Source organism: Ischnura elegans, chromosome 3, assembly GCF_921293095.1.
Source record: "Ischnura elegans chromosome 3, ioIscEleg1.1, whole genome shotgun sequence".
Classification (NCBI taxonomy): domain Eukaryota; kingdom Metazoa; phylum Arthropoda; class Insecta; order Odonata; family Coenagrionidae; genus Ischnura; species Ischnura elegans.
This window is the reverse complement of record NC_060248.1, coordinates 117,575,974-117,599,876: the sequence shown is the minus strand read 5'-3', so window position 1 is coordinate 117,599,876 and position 23,903 is coordinate 117,575,974. Positions and strand designations below refer to the sequence as shown.

General features: G+C 40.0%; 1 protein-coding gene and 1 non-coding gene across 2 annotated transcripts in view; both read left to right on the top strand.

Annotated features, from left to right (window-relative positions):
- The window catches only part of LOC124156426 (bicaudal D-related protein homolog), a 301,899-nt gene that overhangs the window by 176,849 nt on the left and 101,147 nt on the right, over nt 1–23,903 (top strand). The gene's annotated exons all lie outside the window — the stretch shown is intronic.
- Nucleotides 1,650–1,729, top strand: Trnal-uag. The gene has a single exon. It is a non-coding gene; the product is annotated as a tRNA-Leu (tRNA).

Genomic DNA, 23,903 nt, shown 5'->3' with positions numbered 1-23,903 from the left:
GAACGATTCATTGGATTCGAAATATTTACCTATGCATGAATTTGCACTTTTTTTTGCAATTATATGTAATATTTTCATGGTCTTGTGGTATACATGCGGAGATCCTCTAATATGTTGCATGCTGGTGATTGGACACCCCCTACCAAACATTCTGGAGGTGGCTCAGACGGAATTATGTGGATGTACACCTAAAAACCTCCTCCTTTATTAGAATAGATAGTATGTGCTCATTTGTCATCGCTTGAAGTATCAGAGGAAACGATTTCCAGCCCACTGCATTACCTCTGTGTGCGCTTGGAATAATGGTTGCATAAAAAGGTGTTCAGGGAACACGCTTGCCCTCCCTTCCACTGTCGCGCAAACGGAACAGCGGGTCCCCACCCTCTCCTATCTCTTCTCCCGATTACGCTTTCTTCCTCTCCTTTGACGCATGGTAAATCCCCGCGGCCGACAAATAAATACGTACATGCTGGCGAGGAGGATGGAAGAGAAAACTTGGAGGAAAAAATCCGTAGTTTTATACAAATATGTATGCATAAATTCTCAGATTCTTTATTTAAAATTTCATATTTGACACGCGCACCTCGATTTTTATTTTGCACGCATGTAAATTTTTGTATGAAATATATTTTTGAGAAAAAAGTACTATTGATGTTTGAATATTTTATTTCGTTGTATAATTGATTTTTAATACTTTACCACTTTTGTGTTTATTTGTTGTGTACCTGTCATCTTTTCGTATAAAAAGCCTTGAAAATGCAGACGTACATTCGAAACGGCGGGAAATGTTTTTTGTGGATGACCTAAACCTTAAGATTAGTAAAATTAGACACTGCAATATTCCCACTGGATTTTATTTTAACACGACGCGTTTCGCTGTTACAAGCAACATTATCAAGTATCATATCGTACAAGATAAGCCTTAAGAGTTCATATTTAAATAAAAACAAGATAAATATATTGAAAAATATTCTGTTAGTGGTAAAATTTAAAAAGATGTCAGGTAAGGTTGGTATTAACCAACTTTTCCCGGTGGAAAACACGCAAAGCCGTAACTCATAGTGCATATTAAGGATACACAAAATCAAGTGAAAAGGATAATCTACTGTGTTGGAGAAATATGCATGATTTTTTTTGCAAGATACCGGGAATAAGATGAAAGACCATTTCATGAATCGCTGGACGATAAGTTTTTGTTTTACCGCGCATCAACGTGCGTGACGAGCACCTCTTTTATAATCATATGCTTAACCATTCTTTTGCTCACCACTCAGGGTAGTCATTGCGTTTGTTTATCATGATCATATTACTGGCTGATAGATTTTTTTTTTCAACCTTTTAGATCTTTTTGTTATTTAAAGCTAATTCCTCATTAAATCATTGGTTTCGCGTAGAACTATTGTAAAAATTATTATTTCTCGGAACCCAAATTCAGAGAATCAGAACATGAGGGCAAGAGGAAAAAGCTTTTTCTCCTGTCTCCATCGTAGTTCACCGCAGCAGCATACCCCAGGGCCCGACGCGTGTATTTCAATGCACACGCACCCCTAAGCAGCTATCAGCCGCATGACGTAATCTGAAACCATTATCGTAGTTCACGTCCTCAAAGTGATAAACTACATTGATTCAAACAGCTTCCTCCTCCATGAGGCAGCGTGGCCGAGCGGTCTAAGGCGCTGGTTTTAGGCACCAGTCCGAAAGGGCGTGGGTTCGAATCCCACCGCTGTCAAACTTTTTGAAGAGGAGATACTGCGGTAAATGAGAGGGTAAGTTATAAGCATCTTCATCGTTAAATTTAATTCAAATTCATCCTCATTTTAGAAACAGGGTGCAATAATTTATCAGAACTTACCAGTAGACTTGCATCCAAAATGTCTATTCAGGTATCATTCGAGGGCTATATTGTCAATATCCCGTCTTTAATGTACACTATATCCTTGAATGTTATACACTAATGCATGACCTAATTTCCACACTGACCTTTCACAATGACAGAGGTTAAGGGGGCATTATTCGGCCTTAGAAGGCGGCTATAGAAGCTCCTGAAAGGGAGTGTGGTGTAAACTTGAAGTAGCTACTTACAATTCCCAGTCTGTAGGACGGAAGTCATTCCAGGAGTCCTTGGTTCGATTCCTAAAGAGCAGGCTAATGACAACGCCGGGCTTCTCTCTAAATGGCGAAATAAAATGTATCAATTCTCTCAAATTCCCGTTGTCCCCATTGCCCTGATATTCCTCGTTTTATAATTTAATTAATCATTCGAAGGTTTAGCATTTATGATTAGTAGCCGACCATATGAAACCAGGAACATAATTCCAAGGTTGAATGTCGTATATCTTTTCCATTTTCCTCATTGAGCTTATTGAAGCATTATCTGAAGCCACATTTAGCAATAAAAATGTCTACCGATGATTCATTTGCGTCATTTTATTAAATTAAAAGAAACAAAATAAAAAGACACCAAGAAGCCAATAATTGCGATAAACAACAGAATATGTAGAGCAAATCAAGGACTGACAGATGTGGCAACAGCATTTTTTAATTGCTAAGCTTACAATAGGGGAAAAAAACTTTTGATAATCGAGGGGCTCTAAGGAATACAATAAAAATTATTTGATGTTGAACTATGAATCTTGGTCTATTTTATGTCATCAATACAGACAAATGGAAAAAAGCTACATCCTCATTCCAAGATCCAATCTTCTTGAATGTACTTATCTCTGATGAGTCATTCAAGTTTTATAAGAAAGATATGCTTTTTTTCTCTTCGTGAGGAATTGAAATTCTAGCCTTTCTAAAAATAATTATACACATTCGCGAAACAAATTGATAGCATTGGTACCCAGAAAACCTGCTCCCAAATGAAAAGGAGGACCTTCGCAATTTTCTTCATTGCTGTCGGGAGCGCGATCTTCGCGAAGATTTCTCAATGCCGCAGTTACCTCATTTATCCGCGCCGTGAGTCGATTAACCACAGATTGAAACCTTGGTGACGCACCGGGGGCGGAGACAAAAGACTGACGCTTGTTCTCTCGACCAAGCGAGGAGAGGCCTTTCGATTTCAACTGAAATCTCTTCGGAACAGGGGAAACCAATCTGAAAGAACGTGTTTGCAATGCTTTTAGGTTTGGATTATAACGTATTAAAAGAGTTTTAAAATACTTATAGTAAAAAAATTGACAAATTTATTGAATCAGGAAATTGAGGCCTGTATTATAAACATGTTTGATAAATTGATGCGCCTGCATCCCATGATATAGGTAATGGATACAATTCTTTCCACTGTGGAAAAAGTAACTGGAGATCCCAATATTTCGGCAAAAAAAACACTTGCCAAAATCTTGATTTAAAGAAATTTAAATCGGACACCCATTTTAATTTTAATGGATGTTATCTCCGACCAAAACTTATTAAACTCTTAAAGCATAAACAATAGACTTAGCGCCAACGATGAAATGGAAACGCTCATATATCGAGAATGGAAGATACCGCTATCTTTGAACACAGATAAGACAATAATAAAGCCCACCGACTACTAGTTTTCCTTTGGAAAGATAAAAATATTTGCGATATTTGGTCACACATGGATCGTGACAGGTAGCAAGATCTACAAGATGAGGCGGGGGTAAATAAATTTGACTTTCTATCGCATTTCATAATAAAAAGAAGATAGTACTCAAATCAACTTAATGCACCTATTGCTTCCATGATTCACAGCAGATATCCTGCATACCCCATGGATATATGCAATGCTTCTACTCAATTTACTCTCGCTAATAATTCTAATGCTGTAAAAAAATTTCCTCTTCTTTAATTCCAGTTGAAAGTGAGGAAAATAAGAAGCATAGGCTGGTGACTCACGGTATCAAATCCGAAATGGCTTAGAACATCGCCGCTCGAAGGACAAGTTTCACTACGCGCGAGCAGACGTTAAGAAATTAGGCGTGCCCATCACGCTATGGCCGAAAAATTAATGCTCTTGCTGTCATTTTCGAAACCTCTCGCAGGAAAGAACTCCTCAATTCGTTCTAAAAAAAAGACAGGTTTACGCGGAGACAGGCTTCTTTTGTTTCGTAGGGCGAGGAGTTTGGGGCGATCCTTTCAGATTCGCGTCTTCAATCGCCGCGGTCCGGTGCCTCTTGTCTGTGCAACGTAAGAATCGGACAACTTTCTCTTTCCTCCTTTAAGATTCATCGAGAGCTCCACCCACCCCAACAAACTCCCTCTAAATCCGTCTCCATGCTTATTCGCCTCTCTCTTTCACTCTCGCTCTCATCTCCTTTAAAGTCGCTCAGGCATAAGAGATTCGATGTGGGCAATAGTGCTTCCTTCCAGTAGTTCCGCAGGCTAAGACCAGCGTACATAAAAAAACAACACTTTCACACAGGAACCATTTGGTGATGGATGAGCTAAGACAATCAGCAGTTCTCGGTGGCAAATGGTCCACATCGCGTAAAAATTATAACCCCAAGTTCCCGCGGTACCGCGGTGTCGATGCTTACTATGAGAGGATGGGAAGGTGTCTCGTCTCAATGGTTCCTGATAAACCTAATTCGGATAGAGGCATAAAATTATAATTTTAATTATTACATTGAACATTCCGTATCATGGAAATCCTGCAACCCGAAGAGACCTAATTAATTGCATCCAATTTTCCAACTATGTGACTGTTACATGTTTTTAAGACTCCTCATGTTACATGTGATGGGAGTAATAAAATCCTAGATAGAAAAAGAAAAACTTAGCGAATTTCAATTAATAAGAAAAATTTATTGCGGCCCTGGTTTCAACACGTTGTCCTATCAGGCCAAGTTGAAATAGTTGTTGTGAATAAGTTGAAGAGTTCTGGTCACAATGAAAACCTTTACCTAGTGAAATTCAAAATTATTTTATCCATCACCGAGATATTTTACTAAATATACCCTGAGACCGTTGTTTTAGCTAAAAAATCCTGTTCAAAATTCTTGGCTATTTTATCAATTCAGTCGGTTTCGGCACTTATTGCGCCGTTATAAAGGAACTATGGTTGTCATACCAAATCGCTTACAACCCTCGCTGGAAATTTGGTAATGGCGCAGTAGGCGCAGAAGTAAATGAAATAATGAGCAATATTACTACTTAACGTTTTTATTACTTCAATCGCAGTGAAATTCCCATAAGTCAAGCCGGAATAGGCTGAATTAATCCTCGTTACTGGTTGATTCCCAAGTGTCTCTAAGTTTTCCGCTACTGATGGTAAGTAGATTGTTACAATAATTTACTACATATTCTTTGCAAAAATAGATCAAAAACAGTTTCGTGATCGTGAAAGGCCCTCAAAGTGCAATAACAACTTAAATAACCACAATGACAGAATGAATATCGTACAGAGTGGTTTGAGTGAATCAAATGAACCAGCGCGGCGAAAACTCCGAAAATCACTCTTTTTAACATTCGAAACGCCGCGAAAGCCGCCTCGTGGTTGAATAAAAATGTTATTTCCCACAAATATTCAATGAATTATCCAGTTTCGACCTCTTTTCTCTAAAGAAAGTGATGTTTTTTACTCCTAATGACAGTATTCTATCCACTCAATTAATTAAATTAGAACAGAAACCTACACAAACAATCTTTCTTCAATTATTGTTCACTTCTTCGAAGTTACATCGTATTCTGTCGAATTCATGTGAACATATTTGATTCATTTGTTCCGTGGGAGGCGTGAACACTGCTACCTACTTTTTTATCCACTTGATACGATTACCGGAGTCTTCGCACACGCGATTTTGTGCACATCACCGTGTACCTCTTTAGTGTCACTGTCCGCAATAGCGAGGATTTCAAATCGCGTTTTCTTTCCAAAGGAAAAAGGATTCCGCAAGAAAAACTGAAAAAATCCTATTGCATGCACGGTGTACTATCCATACGCGAGATCACCTCCGTCTCTTTTTTACCGCACACTTCCGATGTGCACCCCTAAAAATTTCCTCTTAACGTCGTGGCGTAGTGACACCTCTGTAACTGTTTTATCCTCTCAAGGTAATGAAAATCATCTCAATAAATAAAACCTATAGAAACTCCTCGCTTTTAAGACTGTTTGTGACTACTCACTGTCAGTAAATTTATTCGTAGAAGTAGAACAAAGACATTTAAAAATTGAGGAGGACACCAAGCGTTTTGCTGACATTCACCACCGTATCACTTACGTAAAAGCTTATGTGCTTTCAAATTTATATTCGGTGAGAGTCTTACCCTGTAACGGACTCGAAATCCAAGGAACATTTTACAGTTGTCTTGATAACTGGTTTTCTGGCCGGAAGATACAATTTCGAATTCTGATTTAGTCTCAGGAGAGGCGTAACTGCAACCCTTACGTTACGATATAATAAGTTATTGGGCCTATTATTACAATCTTTAGGTAAAGTAACTGTCGCCATATCGTGCATTCGTGGATTTTACTTATCAATGGCCTTGTATAAGGCATGCCCCAATCATAACCATTTAATGAACTTCCGGGATGAAACACTCACTCGAGTGAATAATCCAAAAAATTCAAAGTATAGATTTTCTCACAAATATTATAATCCCATTTTGCATAAAGGTCATTATCAATCATTTGATAAATAGTGGTATATCCGTATATAAAGCAGATTATGCCAATTTTTCCACTGAATATTTAAGGCAGGTGTCATCGCTCTAGGCTTGTTTTCTACGATTTGATTAGCGCATATTCTAATTATTTTGTCTTGTTGGTATGGTATGGTAATTTGAGGATGCGACCGACAGCTGAGGTCATTTGCGCCATGAGGGAAGGGTAGGTAAGGAAGGGTGGAGAGAAACCCGGCGTCGACATTGGCCTGCACTTAACGAAAGGCGCTAAGGGAACCAAGGCTTGTCTTCCCATCCGAAGGACGGAGTCATGTGCTTGAAGTGCCACCCCACCACAAAGCAACCAACCCCAGTAGGAATCGGGCAGTCTCTGAAAAATCTCTGCCAACGCCGTGATTTGAACCCGAGCCCACGGGGTGGGAATCCAACACTCTACCCATCACAGCAACCCGATCGCCTTTTGCCTCGTTTACCCAGCTTATTCGCTCGAAAGTACGCGTTAAGAGCATTTCCTCCCTCACCCTCATCCCCAAGAACTAATGATTGAGTTTTGCACGACGCCACGAACGTGGCAAGGCCTTTGATTTGTCTCGGTAGGATCTCTTCTTGCAAATGCGGTACGTTAAGCGTAACTGAATCGATTTCAAACACAAAATCGGAATGACTGGCGACGTCAAAACCGACGGACGGATGACTGCTCGACCGAGAAGTGACTGGCACCGAGCGACTTGACTCCCGCTTCCGTTTCTTTCGCATCATGCATTACCGGCGGCTTTCTATGGAACTTCCTCCGGCCCGAACCGTTACCCGCGATTTCTTCATCCTTTGTTTACTCGCAATATCATCATCCGGCTCGACGTTTTCAAACGCAATTAATTAATACCGAGCAGAATAATCGAGGGTTTCTTAATACACAGTTGATAAATAGACAAACCAGCTCACACCGTTAACCAGACTGCGAAGTTTTTCTCTCGTGTTCCACTAGAAAAAATCTGATTTTAGGGTTTTCAGAATATATCTTCAGATATTGATCTTATTGCTTTCAAATTTTGATCTTATGACATACTTTTATGTACGAAGGTGGGACTGACTGTTTTAGTAGAAAGTAAAAATTCGCAGCGTCAACTTTATTTTCAAACGGAAAAATAATCCCATGACAGAAGCCATTATTCGCTCATACCAAACTTAGCACATACCGAGTGGTATACATAGTACACATAAATTTTCATATATAATATAAAACAATATAATCAAAAATTTATTGCCTAATGGAAAGGTTACACTATAGCCCTTATCAGGTCCCCTAGTCCAACCGATTCCTTACCATCTTTTCCATTCATAACGCCTTTTTGATAACATACGGAACAATTGTGTATGTATCGTACGATAGGTTTTGAGGTCGATCATCAATACATAAATACAGGCAGCATGAAAAATTACATTTTTCATTACAAGTTCTTTTCCCTTTCATTTAGGTGGGACATTTCTTTGCTGTATCTCTTGTTAAAAAGTGGCATTAGTTAAAAAACTTTTGAAAAAAGTGAGCCAATAACGTTAGTCAAAAGGGGTGTAATATGCTCTCTTTTTTTCGTCATATGATTCAAAGGGACAGGATTAATTCTTTGCGAACTCCGCAAGCTTCTTTTAGAGATGTAATTTTCCAGAAGACCCTTTCCCACTTACGCTTTTTCGCACACTGGCGATTCTCTGGTCGAGTCGGGATCGCCCCAAGGTGGGAATAAGTCCACGGCCAGCTTCAGTCACGGCCAAGTGAACTTGAGGTGGGAGATGTGTGTAATTTGGACTCAGAAGGGATGGAAGGGCTTCCGTATGGCTTCCGTTTATTTTCAGAGTCAACTTGCGAGTCGCCTAACGTGGGAATGAAGTACAGAATTCCACCCTTCCGCACCAAAACAGATTATTCCGGGGAAGTGCCCGGTATTTTCCCAGCCTCAGCTGTTGCCCACCTCCGCGCCTCGCCGATAATGCATTCCCGATTCCTTCGGACAATGCATAACCGTAATCGACGATAAAAATCTCGAAAAATTATCGTCCATCCCGTTATTATAACGTTTTGGATATACTTTACGACTTTTTCCGCACCAAGTGCACCTCTCGGTCCTCTTTCGGAGATTTCATAAACGATAGTGGCCACAATCGGGTTTTAACACCATAACCAGGTCCAGTTTACCCTCGAGGGCTCAGAGAATTTCCGTGAGCAGGGAAGTTATGGGGCATGAAAACCAAAGTGAAATGCTTACGAGATTCGAGTGACCTGTGGTGGAGATGGCTGACCAAATCGAGCTTACATGTTCTTGCAACTCCTACTTTTATCCATCTCGTTTGAAAAGACATGGATTTCAGAGGATGTCCGACAAGTATGGCTGTAACAAGGAAGGTTTGCCGGTCAAACAAGTCCGGGCCAGTCGACTGGTGTGGATGATACAAAAATATTGTTAGTCTCTCAATTTTTTGACCGTTTATTTACCAAAAAAATTAAATATTTGTAATATTTACTTGCAAACATATTATAAGTAACAGTGTCCGGTTATACTTGGTGGAAATTTATCATTAGCCGGTTTCGATAATGATACTACGTATCGAAACCGGGTCGGTGTTCATTTAAATAAAACAGTGTGGAAGTTTACCATTCGTTCTTTATTCTCATTTACTTATAAATTTAAAATTAGCTGTTGAGAAATAATTCCGTATTCTTAAAGATTTCATCAGCATAAAAGCATTAACGGTACCGTGAAAACACGAGCACGCGATACGGTCAGCTACGTCGAGTGGTTCAATGGTTCGATTGTTTTAATCTGTTTAAATGACCTTAAGTAAATAACTGAAGAGAAACCCTCCCCCGCTAAATGTCAAGGAATGATTAATACGCAAACGCAAATCAAGGAAACTAGTCTTCGTATTGTGCGCGAGTTACGCGGACCATCGTATAGGGAGCATACAGAGGGAAGTTCAATGCCGCCCCAAAACGCTTAAAGCAAACAAAATTTATTCGAATCTCTAACAATAGAATATGCCAGAATTTTGGACAAAAAGTAATAAATCCGTAATAAACTCCATAATAAGTGATTAATAATAAGAAATAACATCCATAATAAGTGATTTATAAGTTAAGGATAATTCCAATGTACCTCAGGTTCGGCGAAATCCGTTTGGCATCAAGGAATTTCATGTAGCGCATCAACGACTGACTATGAAGTCGCTAAGAACCGGGCAATGGTGGTGTAGGAAAGAGAAATGCCAGGTAAACTCATTGGATATCAAAAATTTTGGTAAAAATAAGAACGCCGTGTATTGGAGAGCCATCACATATACCTTCCCGTTTCTGACGCAGCCGCGATGAGATCTCTGCGTGACAAAAGTCTTCCCCTGGTATGCGTCCTCGGCTCACTTTATTCCGAGGGTTATATCTGGTCATTACTGATCCAGCCACGGCATAAAATATAATGACTCTGGAGGCAACGTTGAGCGCGGGGTCACGGGCCATCACATTCCATCTGCCGTAATGATTCGTTCTCATCCCAGACCTCCCCCTATCCTCATTCTTCCCCCCTATCATCCCCAACAGAACTGAATCAGTTAGACGAGGCGAAAAGAAACAATCCCTAAAATCAGAAGGCTTTTTTGGGGGGTTTCTTCATCAGCCTACCAAAAATATCCTGAGGAAAATTTTCTTCATTCGTTATTCGATGCAGTTTAGTTACAAACATATGGCTTAACCATTAGTCCTGGCAGCGACATAATATCTTAGGAAGGAAAATCCTAAGAAAAAATAATATATTTTTCAACACTTGGATGGCCACGCCGAATTCGCGATTGCTGATGCTGTACCGGTGAGCCCTGTGACTCATCCCAACCAGTCAGTTCGCAGGAGATGGTGAATTTTACGCATGTGTTTGTGTTTTCGGTGTTGAGTGTGGTTTGTGTGAAAAAAACTTACCGGTGAACTTACAACTATTATCATACTTTGACATAAATTGAGCAATTTTCCAATACATAAAGAGAACAAGTCATTTTTAGTTTGTATTTTATAATTTTTTTGCATTCTAGTTTTATAGTAAGGCTTATGAGAAGAAAACTGGTTTTTGGGGATGGCCTTTGGAGAGTGCTTATATATATTCAGAAATAACGCATAATTTGTAAATATGACAATATTAGTTTACAGTCCAGCAATTCCCATGCAAACTATATGGATATTTTTTATTAGTTCTCAGTTAGTTCTCTGAAAAGTATGAGTGAGCGTAAAGAATATTTACATCCATCAGGCCTCCACAATGGGCTGCGGTTTAAAAAATTTCTATAATTTAGTAAAGATAGTGGATGCGTGTAAGCCTAATGATGAGATGGGTCTCGGGTTCGGAAAAAGTTTACGAAGAATAGGATAAAATTAATGGATAATTGTACATCATACCCTCGCAACTTCCGCTAGGTTGTTCTAAAAAATTGCTACCGATTAAGTTTGCCGAAAACTTAACTTATATTGAGTGAATAAGGGAGAACTTTCATCTACAATTATTTCGCTGGTAAAGTGTGTGCTGATGAATGCCAGGGGAGTAGAATGTCAGCGTAGTTAGTCCTCAGTCGGAGGCACTGTAAAAGACTTCAGTTCGTATGTGATGATTATCAATTACTTCCATGGTTACTACAATCCTGTCAAGTCTATATGAGTGTTACTTCTTGCATAAAGTTAGTCAAGTTTAGGGCTGAACTGCGAAATCATAATTAAAACAAGATTAGATGGAAAAATAAGGGCTGTGAAGACATGTGAACTACGTCTCAACTATTTCACGAAACTGGTATATTGACCCAGATCCACGATTTAAGGATTCGCCTATTCTCGTTCAAACAACGCTATTTTCAAGTTTGAGAAATTCAATTAAGGAAACAAATGTCTATATGGTGGGAAAGGAATTGCAAACCAGCCCGATTATAATTCTGGAGACCGCAAGGTAATGAAACTGAATGGGGGAGTTGTATTTCTTCATCACCTTGCCTAATTATGTCCAAATATGGTTTTAGGAAAAGGAAAGCTAGGAATTTGAGGAGAAGATATTGGAAAGGAACGGAAAAAATAACAGAAAATCATGCGATGAGGGATATCAGGATTTTGACTTTTTAAGGAATTCAAGGACTCGTTAAATTTCACCTTTTCTCTAGGATTACCGCAAGGCGTGCCGTGGCCTACTTCTCTTTCTCTCGAAAGAAAAACTGGTAAATATCGAGTAATATTACAGTTATTTCTTGATTTATGTCGTTACCATTTACGTCTGATTCGACCTTTCGCCCATGAAAATGAATTTTGTACGTTCGAAAATGCGTACTGGAGACGAGGCATAGTCACGTTTTCAATATTTGAAAAAGGTCTAGCACGTTTTGAACTGTCTAAAATTTATATTCAAATTCATTTGCTTTCGCATGTAGGAGAAACAATATCCTAACTGATTATAAGTGGTCACAAAAGTACGGTTCCTTTTTACGTCGGTTCGACGTCGACAGCTGCTCGCCTTCATTGCACATCTACGGCTCGAATCGGGATTCTTTGTACACTACCATTGGCATAGTTACTATGGCATGTCATGTGTCATAAAAAAAAAGCAAAAGGCTTACGACGCCATCCCAAAATTTCCTTCTGTTGGAATCCTCCTGTCTGTGTAACGAATATTCATATGTTCTTACGTTGAGCCCGTTTTTTCTGGCGTGAGTTTGCAAGGGAGCTGAGTGATATAGCATGATGCTCCTATGAGCCAATGCCTGCCTTCATGCCTGCCTGTGATGAGTACTGTAAACAGCTTTGTCATAATACGGTATTTCTGTTCCGGTCAGTAAATTCGATTTCTCTCATTGTTCCATTAACCCACTATTTGAAGAATCCATTGCGTAATCACCCTAGGAGTAGGCTAAATTTCATGCTGACACTGAGAAGTTGCGGATCACGCTGATCATTATGAAACGCAATTTCACGGTATCGTGATGATTACCGCGGCGGAGAACTTTAATCGCTGGGGGATGGTGTTGAACTTATCCTTACATATTTCTTCGCCTTCAAAAATCATAGCTTAAATCAGAAAAATTATTGAACTATTCATCATTTTACCGTTGAATAATTGCTATTACTCGCCAATGAGGTCGCACATAATCCTCGAGAGTCATAATTTCGCTCCGGGGAAAAATTGCGTGGAGGTGCGGTACCCGGTAATGCTGCAACATAACAGCGTTGCAAAAACGCTGGATGCATCTTTTAGAGAAGCAGAAGTATGTCTAAACACTGCACGAAAAAAGTATTTTGTACGCAGCCACGCGCACCAGTGCAAATATACATTGAGGGTGAAATTCGCTATGAAAAACTATTGTGCCTTAAATGGAGCCAAATTATGTTATAAAACGATTTTCGCCCTTATTGTATATATCAGGCAATCTCCGGTGGTAGTTCTGGCATCGGCCAGCGTGAATAAGCATGAAAACTTGCCGCCGTAAGGTCGTAGGTCGCTCCTTTCAGAGGGACAGTTGATCGCTTTCAATAACAGTTTATCGATATCGATAAATAGCGTGTAAACCTAATTCAAGTAAAACATTCACGCATTACAATAATACAAAGCAAATATTTATTCTATAAACTTTTACCGACTTACGAAACCGACCGTGATAAATTAATTAATTGCAAAAAATCGCATAGTAAAAATCATCTCGGTGAACATTTTTCGATTACAAGGTCCCCGCCAAGGTATTCTGTAAAGCTTTAATTACTGACGATTTCGAATAAAAAATGGTCAAATTAGCAAATTTTCACTTATTCATATTTAACTGGCGTGGTGGCTTATTTCGATGAACTCCTTAAGAGAGAGTGAATGCGAACAATTAGTCTTGATAGGAGGGAGGCTGAAGTTCGCACAGTCCGGCTCACGGGGTGTCACAAAGAGGGGACATAGATATGCAGATATCCACGGGTAAGGTGGAGAGGAGACAAAGAGGGGCGCTTAACCTTGCGGAGAAAGTTGGTGGAAGGGGGCAGTTGGGCTGGAGACTGAAAAATCTCTTCCCATTGTGCGCGCGCGGGGGAGAGTTAATCCTTTCGGGGTGTTTTCATGCTCAAACGCTTGGAGAGGATCGTCCATCCACCGCATTCTCGGAGAGACACAAAACCACCGGAGATAAAATTACCGCGCGTGGGAGTTCGTCTATGGAATAGCCAAGTTTCCGGATACCCACGCTTCGCTTTCGAGAATTTTTTAAGAGTTCCTTTCCAGTTTTGTTGTTGGAGGGGGTCGGCTGGAGTCAGAATTAATTTCCCTTCGAGGGACAAAGTGCTTAAAAAATTAGCGCACCCAGTGAGCGCTCGTCTTTCTCACGGGACCGTATTTTGCGGGGATGGGCGGGGCAGCATCAGTTACCATCTTCCTCTCCACTTCCGCGGAAGGAAATCAGTTCCGACCAGCGGAGGCACTTCACTCGATTGCGGAAGCTGCCTAATCGCCGAGTGTCCTATCGTTGAATATTTACAGTCACTCTCTCCTACCCAATAGAAAATGAATGAAGAAAAATTTATTATTCAATGAAAGCGAGAACTAATGAGACGAGGTTCTCGAGGAGGAAAGCGAATTTTTAATCAAAATAAGCACGTATCTGGAGTAGGCAGCTAAATTACTATGACAAGTTGGATAAGAGGGTAATACCAACAAGGGAATAACAGAAGAGTGACGAGAGAGATATGGGCGCATAAAAAAACGGACGTATAAATAATTACGCACTCAAAATGATTGTTGACGTTAATACAGATATATATAAGTAGAGGAATTTGTAAGTGATAGTAAAAGATATGAGAAATAAGAGAATGTTAAATCAACAGATTTAAGATAAGGTTGGATGGCAGGCTGACGAGAGTGAGGAGGATAGAGAACAAGATCCATGAATTAGATGAGGAGAGATCAGACATTTTCCACGATGAAAACGCAAACCCTGCAAGCAATATAACAGACCCATTTTGGGTGGTATTATTTCTACCTCCATTGTATCGTTCCCAAATCTTTGAATCATTGATATTTTTGTAAATAAACGCAATCTAACGAATACATATTGGCGTGCCCACTATTGCTATATTTAACAATTCACCTACTTATTAGAGCCCACGGAATCGATGTCGTTAATTTTTAAGACGACAAGTGTCATTAAATGCAAACTTAATTATTACATTAAATGGCCTATCGCAAATGTAGCTGCAATCAAGAATTGGCCCGCCAAAATTAGCTGATAATAAGCAACGCTGGCCAGAATCTTCGAAAACAGCTTTGCTGCACCACAATCACTTCGAAAAGGATTCGAATCCTCAACGGCCACCATCCGAAATTTATTTTTTTCCCTTTACCTTTCGTTCGGGTGGCCCCAAGACGGCCCTCTTCTTCCACGGAGGACCGGAACCGGTTCCACGCAGACTCCGGGCGCTCTGGAGCTTTGCAACCCACGACGAATGCAAGTTATACTTCACATAAAACACAAGCAGTATCACAGCTATCGCCCAAAAGGAAATGCTGTAAACACATGATTTACAACGCAATCGGCGTACGATCTGATCTGATTGTACGCGTGCTATTTAAAATATCAGTGATACAATTGATGACATTTTACGTCTTATTGTTAAACGGAATGCATTTTAATAGCACCATTTTTATGAGCCAATGTACCATCAACTGATTGCTCGTCCCCAATTGGTTGAAAATAGGATGGAATTCGCTTTACGATATGTCCTCCGGAACAGATAAATATCGTAAAGCGAGAACAAACGGTAGAGGCGAAGAGAATAACTTGCAGCATCTTTCTTCAAGGGGTGAAAATGTGGGCTACACGAAATGAAGAAGAGAATAGGCAGTAAGTGTTGTAGAAGTGAGGAGGAGGGTTATGATGCAAGAAGTGGGAGCAAAAAGTCGTTGGATACGCTGCAGGCGGTTGGTGAATTTACCTTGGGGCGAGTGAATTTTGTAGTCTGATTGAAGGAAGAAAGTTGGACTGGCAGAGAAGGAAGCGAAAGAAGAAAGTCTTCAAAAGTAGAAAGAGTGGTATGATGTTTCCGTACGTCGAACAGTCTGACGAAAAAGATTGATAGTTTAAGTGATTTGAACCGTCATAGAGTAATAAAATTCGAGGGTTTAGTTACACCATTGACATTTAAAAATTTTATTTGGCACGAGTTGATTAAGAAATATCATATTGTGAGCAGTCTTTCGCTTCCTTCAGATTTCTCGTAATTTGGATGGCGTAGTTGGTCCAAGAAAAGTCAAAGGAGGAGAGCCTAACTTTGTTGTGCTAGAGGATAAAGTATCTCCATTTCAGAACATATTTTGTGGCCTTTTTAAATGTTAATGTTTGTTTTTTTTCCTCCGCATTTCGCCTTCAGGTTAAGAAAACCCAAAATGAGTTTTAAAAATGAGGTTGTTACCTCAGAGCCGAAATCTCAGTTCATTATAAGAATTTGCAAATGCTAGGGAAAGAGGAGTTGCAACGAAATAAATCATCTCCATTCAGCCAATCTCTCGTAAGAGTAAAATTAAAAAGGTGAAAGTTGATGCCCACTTCCCATGAGTGGGTGACGTAATACGAGTTCTGGTTCGTCATATATAATCGCTTGCATGAGTAAAAACAATAACGAACTACGCGAGGCCATCAGGCAGTTCAAGGCCGAGAAGCGGTGACCCGCTCGGCATGAGCTCGTGACGTCATCAATTTATTTCCGAAAGGGTCAAGGCTGTAGATTTGTCGTCACGAATGGCTCGAGAAATGGGCGACAGAAGGAAAAGTGGAAAATGTGGGTCTCTTTATATTTCAAACTCCATCTTAATCTACTGTTGAAAACAGTGTTCATCATCATTATTATTCAACAATCCTGAGATTGGTTTGACGCATTTCTATCTCTTATCCGCTAGCCTTTTTATAGCGGTGTTTCTTCTCTTTTACATCCTTTACAACATAACCTATGTAACTCATTCGGGGCCGTCCCTTCCCCTTTTTCCCTTCCACCTGTCCTTCTACCATTGTTTTCTTCATCAGACCATCATGTCTCATTATGTGGACAACTAATTTGTCCCATCTCCTCCCTGACGTTTTCAGTAGACTTCTCTCCCACTCTTCTTAGCACTTCCTCATTACTTACTCGGAAAACAGTGTTGGAGGGAAAAATTTTGGGTAAATTAAGGGAGGAAGGAAGAGGATATGTTCACCAGATACAATGAAAGGGAGTAGGCCTTATTTTGAACGCATTAAGGACCGGATATTTTTTTTTTCGAAATTACCCCAGTGGCCGGGTATCTTTCAAGGCAGGCGTTTTTTTGCATGCAACTTTAATTTGGTTAACATCTGAATAACTTTTTATAGTATGTCTTTCAAATTTTTAGTGTTTTAAGAATATAAATAATGTTATAATTTGTATAAATAATTTTTAATCCATACTTAAAATCAATAATTTTTATGACACATAGCCTCGATAAATTTATTAACTTTATGAAGGCAGCGTGTAGAAAACACGAGTTATCTCGTGATCCGTCCGCAATGTTTTAAGTGGGAAGTTCTTGTTAGAATGCTTTTTAATTACTCCATGGAAACTTACCTTAATCGATAGAATACTTATATACGAATCACAGTGATCCAGAATAGGTGATCGAGTCCATCATGAGGGGGGAGGGTGGGGATGGGAGGTGGGGGAGGAGAGGAATAGCGGGCACTCCCCCTCCCACTCGAACAACCGTCGCTCGGACGACGAAACCGTAATCCCGGACTGCAAGCGGTGCTGGATTCATGGACGAGCGATTCTCGGCGGGGATAACGATCAGAATATGTATTCTCCTCCTCCACCACTAACTCGACCCCCCACGATAATAGGAGTGAGACCAGTAAGGCATCGGATTCCCGCAAAAGAGGTATTTCCTCCCCCACTCACGGAAAGACGGACGTCGACCGACACAGTCCGGCAAACTCGGCACTAAACACGCAGACCTGGAAAAAGAAAAAAAATATCATATCCTTCTCTCTGACCCGAAATAAGCAATTGGGGATTTTTATTACAATAATAGTATGCTACCGGTTAAGATATGTTTTTTTTCTGATTACTCAGGCTGAACTACAAAGTTATTTTTACCATTCAAATGTTTTCACCATTAATTTCACTACAAAGGAAGGCTGCGCGTTTCGTCAAAAACTGCTACGGGCGTACAGACAGCGTTCCGCAGATGCACGTTGCGTACGGATGGCGAGAATTCTCGTCTTTTTTTTCGCGAACGTTCCGGACGGATAACGAAGATTCTCGTCATTTAGGCGCGTCAACCAAAACAATTTGAAAGCGTACAATACGTATTCGTTAGTACGTTTTCAGTTGTTGTTCGTTATTCATAATGAATCGATGCATCATAACGTTTGATTGGGTAAAGGTATATTCTAAACATTAGCTTTTTAACCTTGTTTAAATTAAAGGCATTACGCCCTAATAGGCACATATTTCCAATCTCAACACCTCCACCCAGAACCGGCGTTCCTAGGAATTTAAATACCCCGGTACGCAACGTGTTAAGCGAATTAGGCTGGGAGTCGCTGGAGACTCGGAGGCTGCGCGCTAGGCTTAGATTGCTTGAACAATGGAGAATGGATATCTTCAAGAGCCACACGGAGAACATAATATTAGAGCCACACTATATTTCCAGGTCCGATAGAAGCGATAAATTAAGAGAGATGTTTTGCCGAACGGATAGATATGGGAATTCGTTTTTCCCCCGAACCATGAAGGACTTTAATAAATGCTAGTACCAACTTCGTAGAGCACTTCATTTTTTATGCGTAGACGGCTGGTGTCCTAACACCCCCTGCCACACGCCTTTTAGGCGGCTTGCGAGGTATTATGTAGATGTAGATGAATAGATATATCCTATATAAGTAATTTAATTTGCATAATTTGCATGCATTTGGTTTTATCCACGGTTGCAATCGTTAATACTAAAGATATTTTTTTTGGAAGAGCACTTATACTTGCTTACGGCTAAACTCGGTCACATTTTAACTAAAAAATCACTGGAAAAGGTTAAAAACCTTGATGTTCGCCACTGCTACGCTGAAAAGTTATCACCGAATGACAAAAATGAATTATTCTGATCTTTTTATTGCACGAACTTATGATAACCAAGAAATGAGACACCACCGTTGTATGTAAAAAAAAATCCAGAATCGCGCGATCGCAATCTCATTTCAGTCGAATACAAGGAGGGTTCAGATATTTCAAAAGGAATTAAAAACGATTTGTCAGTTCCTACGACTAACTTCACCTCAAGCTAATCATTTTATCGGCACCGACATTCGGCATCCAAACTATCTGCTTTCCGCTGTCGCGTTTGCAAAATTTGCCACACCTTTCTGTAAATTTCCTCCCCAGTAACGTCCGTTCAAGGGAAACGGCTCGCTTCTACCATTACGAGGTATTGATATGGAACTTAGAAATATCGAGCTTAGTGTTTCAAAGTCAGACCCAAGATGTTATAGAAATGTTCTGCATTTTGTCCTTTGCGTCATTGGGTTGTCGTCAGCATGCAAGTTGCTCAAAATAATCATTGTTATTATACTTAGGGTGGGGGAAGAAAAAAAAGTCAGGAGGCGGAAGTAATGCCATTATATTTTGGTGTCGAGATATGAGACTCTTGCCCTTGCTTTCACGAAGACTTTTTTAAGAAATTCTTTTACAAAGGCGTATCGCCACAGAAGATAAATCCACAGACCATTACCATGTTTGCCCGAATGTGATTGATTACATCAGCAGCATGATTACGACGGCTCAGACAGCCAGATTGGTCATTCGGCCGCTCTGTTTACGCCGAAAATGACAGAGGTGGAGGTGAGCGTGGGAGATTATTAATCATTCCTCGCTCTCGTGCTCTCTTGAACGGGACTCAAAAGTCTTTTGTATCGGGTTGCGGGCGGGGGAAGAATGGACCCGTTATGATCCGAACTTTTTGCATTTCTCCACCATACGGTGGGTGACCTATATATGCCGACACGTACCCTTCAAGGAGCGGTACAAACGCCATTCCTCCCCTGATATTTTTCACCAATAATGTGGTATCAGATTACTCAATCAAGGTCCCCAATACGATTGCTAGCCTTTGATGATGGACTGAAAAAATATGGAAGAAAATTAAAAACAAGCATCGGGAAAGAAGTCAACGCCCACACTTTCAGTTTCCTCCTAATTTCCAAATATTTCGTTCAAAATTACGAGATACATCATTTCAAAGATATTCTTAGACTTAAAATCTCCCGCAGAAATGGACGAAGGTCGCAAAATTAAACATGAAAAACTACTCAGCGAACAAGCAGGATAAAAATCAAGGCTGGAAAAAAAAATGAAAGATCAAATCAGAAATTAGGAAATGAAACGCGCTTCGAGGTAAAAACATTTACATTAATGGAATGAAGTACAAAAATAAAACAACAATCACGTGAGCTCCATTAAAATTGTGAAGGAATAAAAATTCAAGAAAAAATTGAATCCTAACTTGATCCACAGATTCCAATATTACACAGAGAACCGCTTGGAAATCAGAATAACCAATCGTTCAGAGGTTTGAAATATTTGAAAAATTCTATTTATTTCATACTATAGTGGTGCCTTTCGCAAGGAATGTATCCCGAAATTGAAGTTGAGGAACATCGAGGTCAATAGGATGGAATTATAGCTTGCGCTAATTAATTTTTAATTCACCATATTAAGAGTTGAAAAAATCAAAAAGTGATGCCTTAATTAACATATTTAATTTATAAATGGATTTCTATCTGAAAGCTCATCAATCTTATAGCCGCACTCGTGATTAGTTCCCACAGCAAAGAAGGACCGAAAAAAAACATAAGATAAAAATTAAAGTACATTTTACTGAGTATCATTTTATAAAAAAATACAGGGAATAGGTTTAAGTTGTGCGTGAATTTTATAAGAAGCCTGTGATAAATAGGTATATACTGAAAGAGCAAATGATTAATGCATCACGTGTGGTCCTCTTTTGGCTGGTCTCGACAATCTCACGACGTCCTTGCTTGGAAAAAGCGAGCGTGAAGGAGTAACAGGAAATCCATTAGGGAGATTATCATCAAAGCATCGGTGGCACACTTCTTCCCAAGAAAAAGAATAGCTACGAATCATGGGAATAATCTGCGAGTACCGCTGAGGAAAAAAAGTACTAATTGCCTCGATGAAGTCGTCTCGTTGCCAGGGAAAACAAACTCGGAAAGATTAATTCCCTGCCGTATGCTGGCAATGAGAGAGGCAAACTTGCGGCCATTATATGACGGATGTCGACAGGGAAGAGAACCTTAATTCGATACGAAGGGTGAGCGAATACATTTCCAGGTTATTAGCTAGTGTCGTCCCGGCGTCATTACAACGGAATGGCAGTAATTAGAGCATGATGGATACATGAATAATCATGATTTTTGGTGAACGACCAAATAAAAATAATCTGAGCAATCAAGCAGCTACCAGCGAATTCCTTTGATCGCTTCGAAACATTATGTAGCAGGAATCCGTAATAATTTAGCTTCACAAATTTTCAAATAAGTTTCGCTTAACACCTTGCGAATCATTTCAGTCTTATTGAAGCTGTAAGGGTATAGAGACTTTCGATTTCAAATACTACAAAAAATAATGCCAATTCAAGCTCATGAAAAAGTTAATTTTTTGATTTATGTATAAGATTTTAGATTTAAATGCCATATTAGACTCTATACAAATAGCTAAATCTCAAGGCCCTCCTTCATTATATATGTGAAGTATTTCCTCAGACAGGTGGGTAACTGGTGTTCAAAACTATTTCCTTTAGCAATCATCAAATCAGACAACCCTTTACATTACAAAATGCTTAACCCCATAAATTTCCTGTCATATTGAATGAAGGATATGACTAAGTAGTCTCGTGGGAAACATAAATCAAACATCATTATAGTAGCTATAAATTACACAGAGAAATTCTATGCGCCATTGTTTTCTGGCAGCCATCGTCAATAATTGTATTCGATTAGAACCTGAAAAAGGTCCAACCCCATAATAGTAGAAGTATTTTTAAAAGGCATAGTATTTATCAAATAGTCCGCAGTTCGAGCACATTACTAACTCTATTGTCAACGGGAATTGCGAGCTATCTGCAATAGCTTAACAAAGAATCCAGCGAGTTCAGCGCACGTGCTCACAACACGAATAAGATCAAGCGTCAAGGTGCGTTTATTTCTCGTCTCGTTCTGCTCCAACTATTACATCTCTTGACCCCAAACTAGCCAGCCAACCTTGCCGGGGCAATACTTTTTCACGCCATCTCGCGCGACTTGAAGAGCTGCCGACGAGGGAAAGATGCCATGAGGCAATAAATGTAATAGATCAACTGATACATTATCCACCCTAGAGTTTTTTCGGAGAGTTTTTTTCCAGCCATCAGATATATTTTTACAATATTGGTTTCAATAATCTCGCTCTTATCGTCGAGAAACAAACGTTAAACCATTAAAAGCGGAAGACTACGCATAAGAAAGAGTAGTAGTGCGATAATAAAAACTTTTCCTGTGTGTGAGGACATTGAAAGTTAGGTATTATCATTATCCCATCTTCTATCCATGGCTTGCCTTCTTATGAGCTACAAGATGCCTAGACTTGAAATTAAGCTGTGATATGTATTGAGGGTAAGAAGATTAAAATTATGCCATTGTGACAGAAATCATCACTGGTCAACAATCCTAGGATTGGTTTGACGCAGCTCTCCACTCAGTTCTCCTATCAGGTAATCTTTTCACACCAACGTATTTCTTCTCTTTCACACCCTTCTTTACTTGTTCCATATATTTTGTGTGACAGAAATATGAGCTCTGATTTTCTTACCCTCAATAAATATCACTGCTGAATTTCAAGTCTAGGCATCCTGTTGCACATAAGCCATGAGCTCATATTTCTGTTACAATGGCATAACTTTTAAATCTTCCATTATTATACCGAGATGATATCAGGCCACTGACTTCGAGAAATCTCGTTCAAAGTACCCATGGCTTGCGATGTAAATTACAATCCAGGTTCCTCATCCCATGGCCTAAAATTTTCAGTCGAAACCTAAAACCTATCTACATGGCTAGAGTACGGAGAATACTGTCACCCTGTCTGGCAATGTTTCCTGGTCACTTACCATTGGGAGTGAGCTAATGCCGGTACCAAAACACCGATCGCATACGGTTTGAAGCACACCTCCCAAACTACCCACCCATTCATGAGGGCATATGTCGACCACGAAATAAAAAACGGAATTAATACCTACTGTTTCGTATCTTTAGAATTACGAAGTCAGTAACAGCATACGTTTTTCATTTATTCTAATTTCATCATCAAATCATTCATGCCTAATGTCAGATAGTACCTTAATCATACGATTGTTTTTTATTGAATATCTCTGCCGCCCCTGTCTAGGCTCGTTCTAGAATCATTATGCGCTCATAACGGGGCAGTAACATTCTCGAACGCGATGATTCGAAGGTAGGAGAGCTCTCCAGACGCCAACATTGAATCGTGTGGATTTTGGTTATCCACGGCCACGCCAACCACTTGGAGGGTGAGGTCAGCCAGCAGCGGACAGGTTTGCTGGCTCAGAGCAAGCATCCCACACACCATGGGCGCGGTTCACGGCAATGGAAAAGGTGCTCTGACGTCCACCCCCTCATCAAGGCCGACTGAGAGGAAAAAAGAATTGTGGCGGCGGCGGTCTAATGCGAAGCACGGGATGATATCGAATCCGGAGCGTTCGCTTTCGTTGCTTTGTTGTCGGCGGACAAGGCGACGCGTCTCCAAGGCCTCATTCTCTGTGAGCGCCCATTCCATCTTTTCTCATCATCAAGAGACCCGCATATGTTTGTAGGCAGCACATCAGACCCTATGCAGCATCCTTGGGTAGTAGCAGATAAATTTTTTGGGTTCCCATCCGGGTCCTTTTTCATTCGTCAACCTTTGTAAAAAAAATGGCAGGTTGCATGGTGAAAGAAAGTCCTCGCCCTAAATTTGTGAATTTTATACTTGATTCTAGCTTATATGAGTCTAGCTAGGGGTTACCTCTGCCCTTACCTATCATTACTATCAAAGGTTGATTCAATTAGAGAAAGAGATCAGAAGAATATTGCTCAATTCAATGAAAAAATGATACTGGGGCTAACATACGAGTATGCATCTAATCCGCAGGGTAATAATGTAACGTGAAGTGCATTGCTCTTAGGAGAAAATACCGAAAACTGAATCGGTAAGGTATTAGCGACAGTTG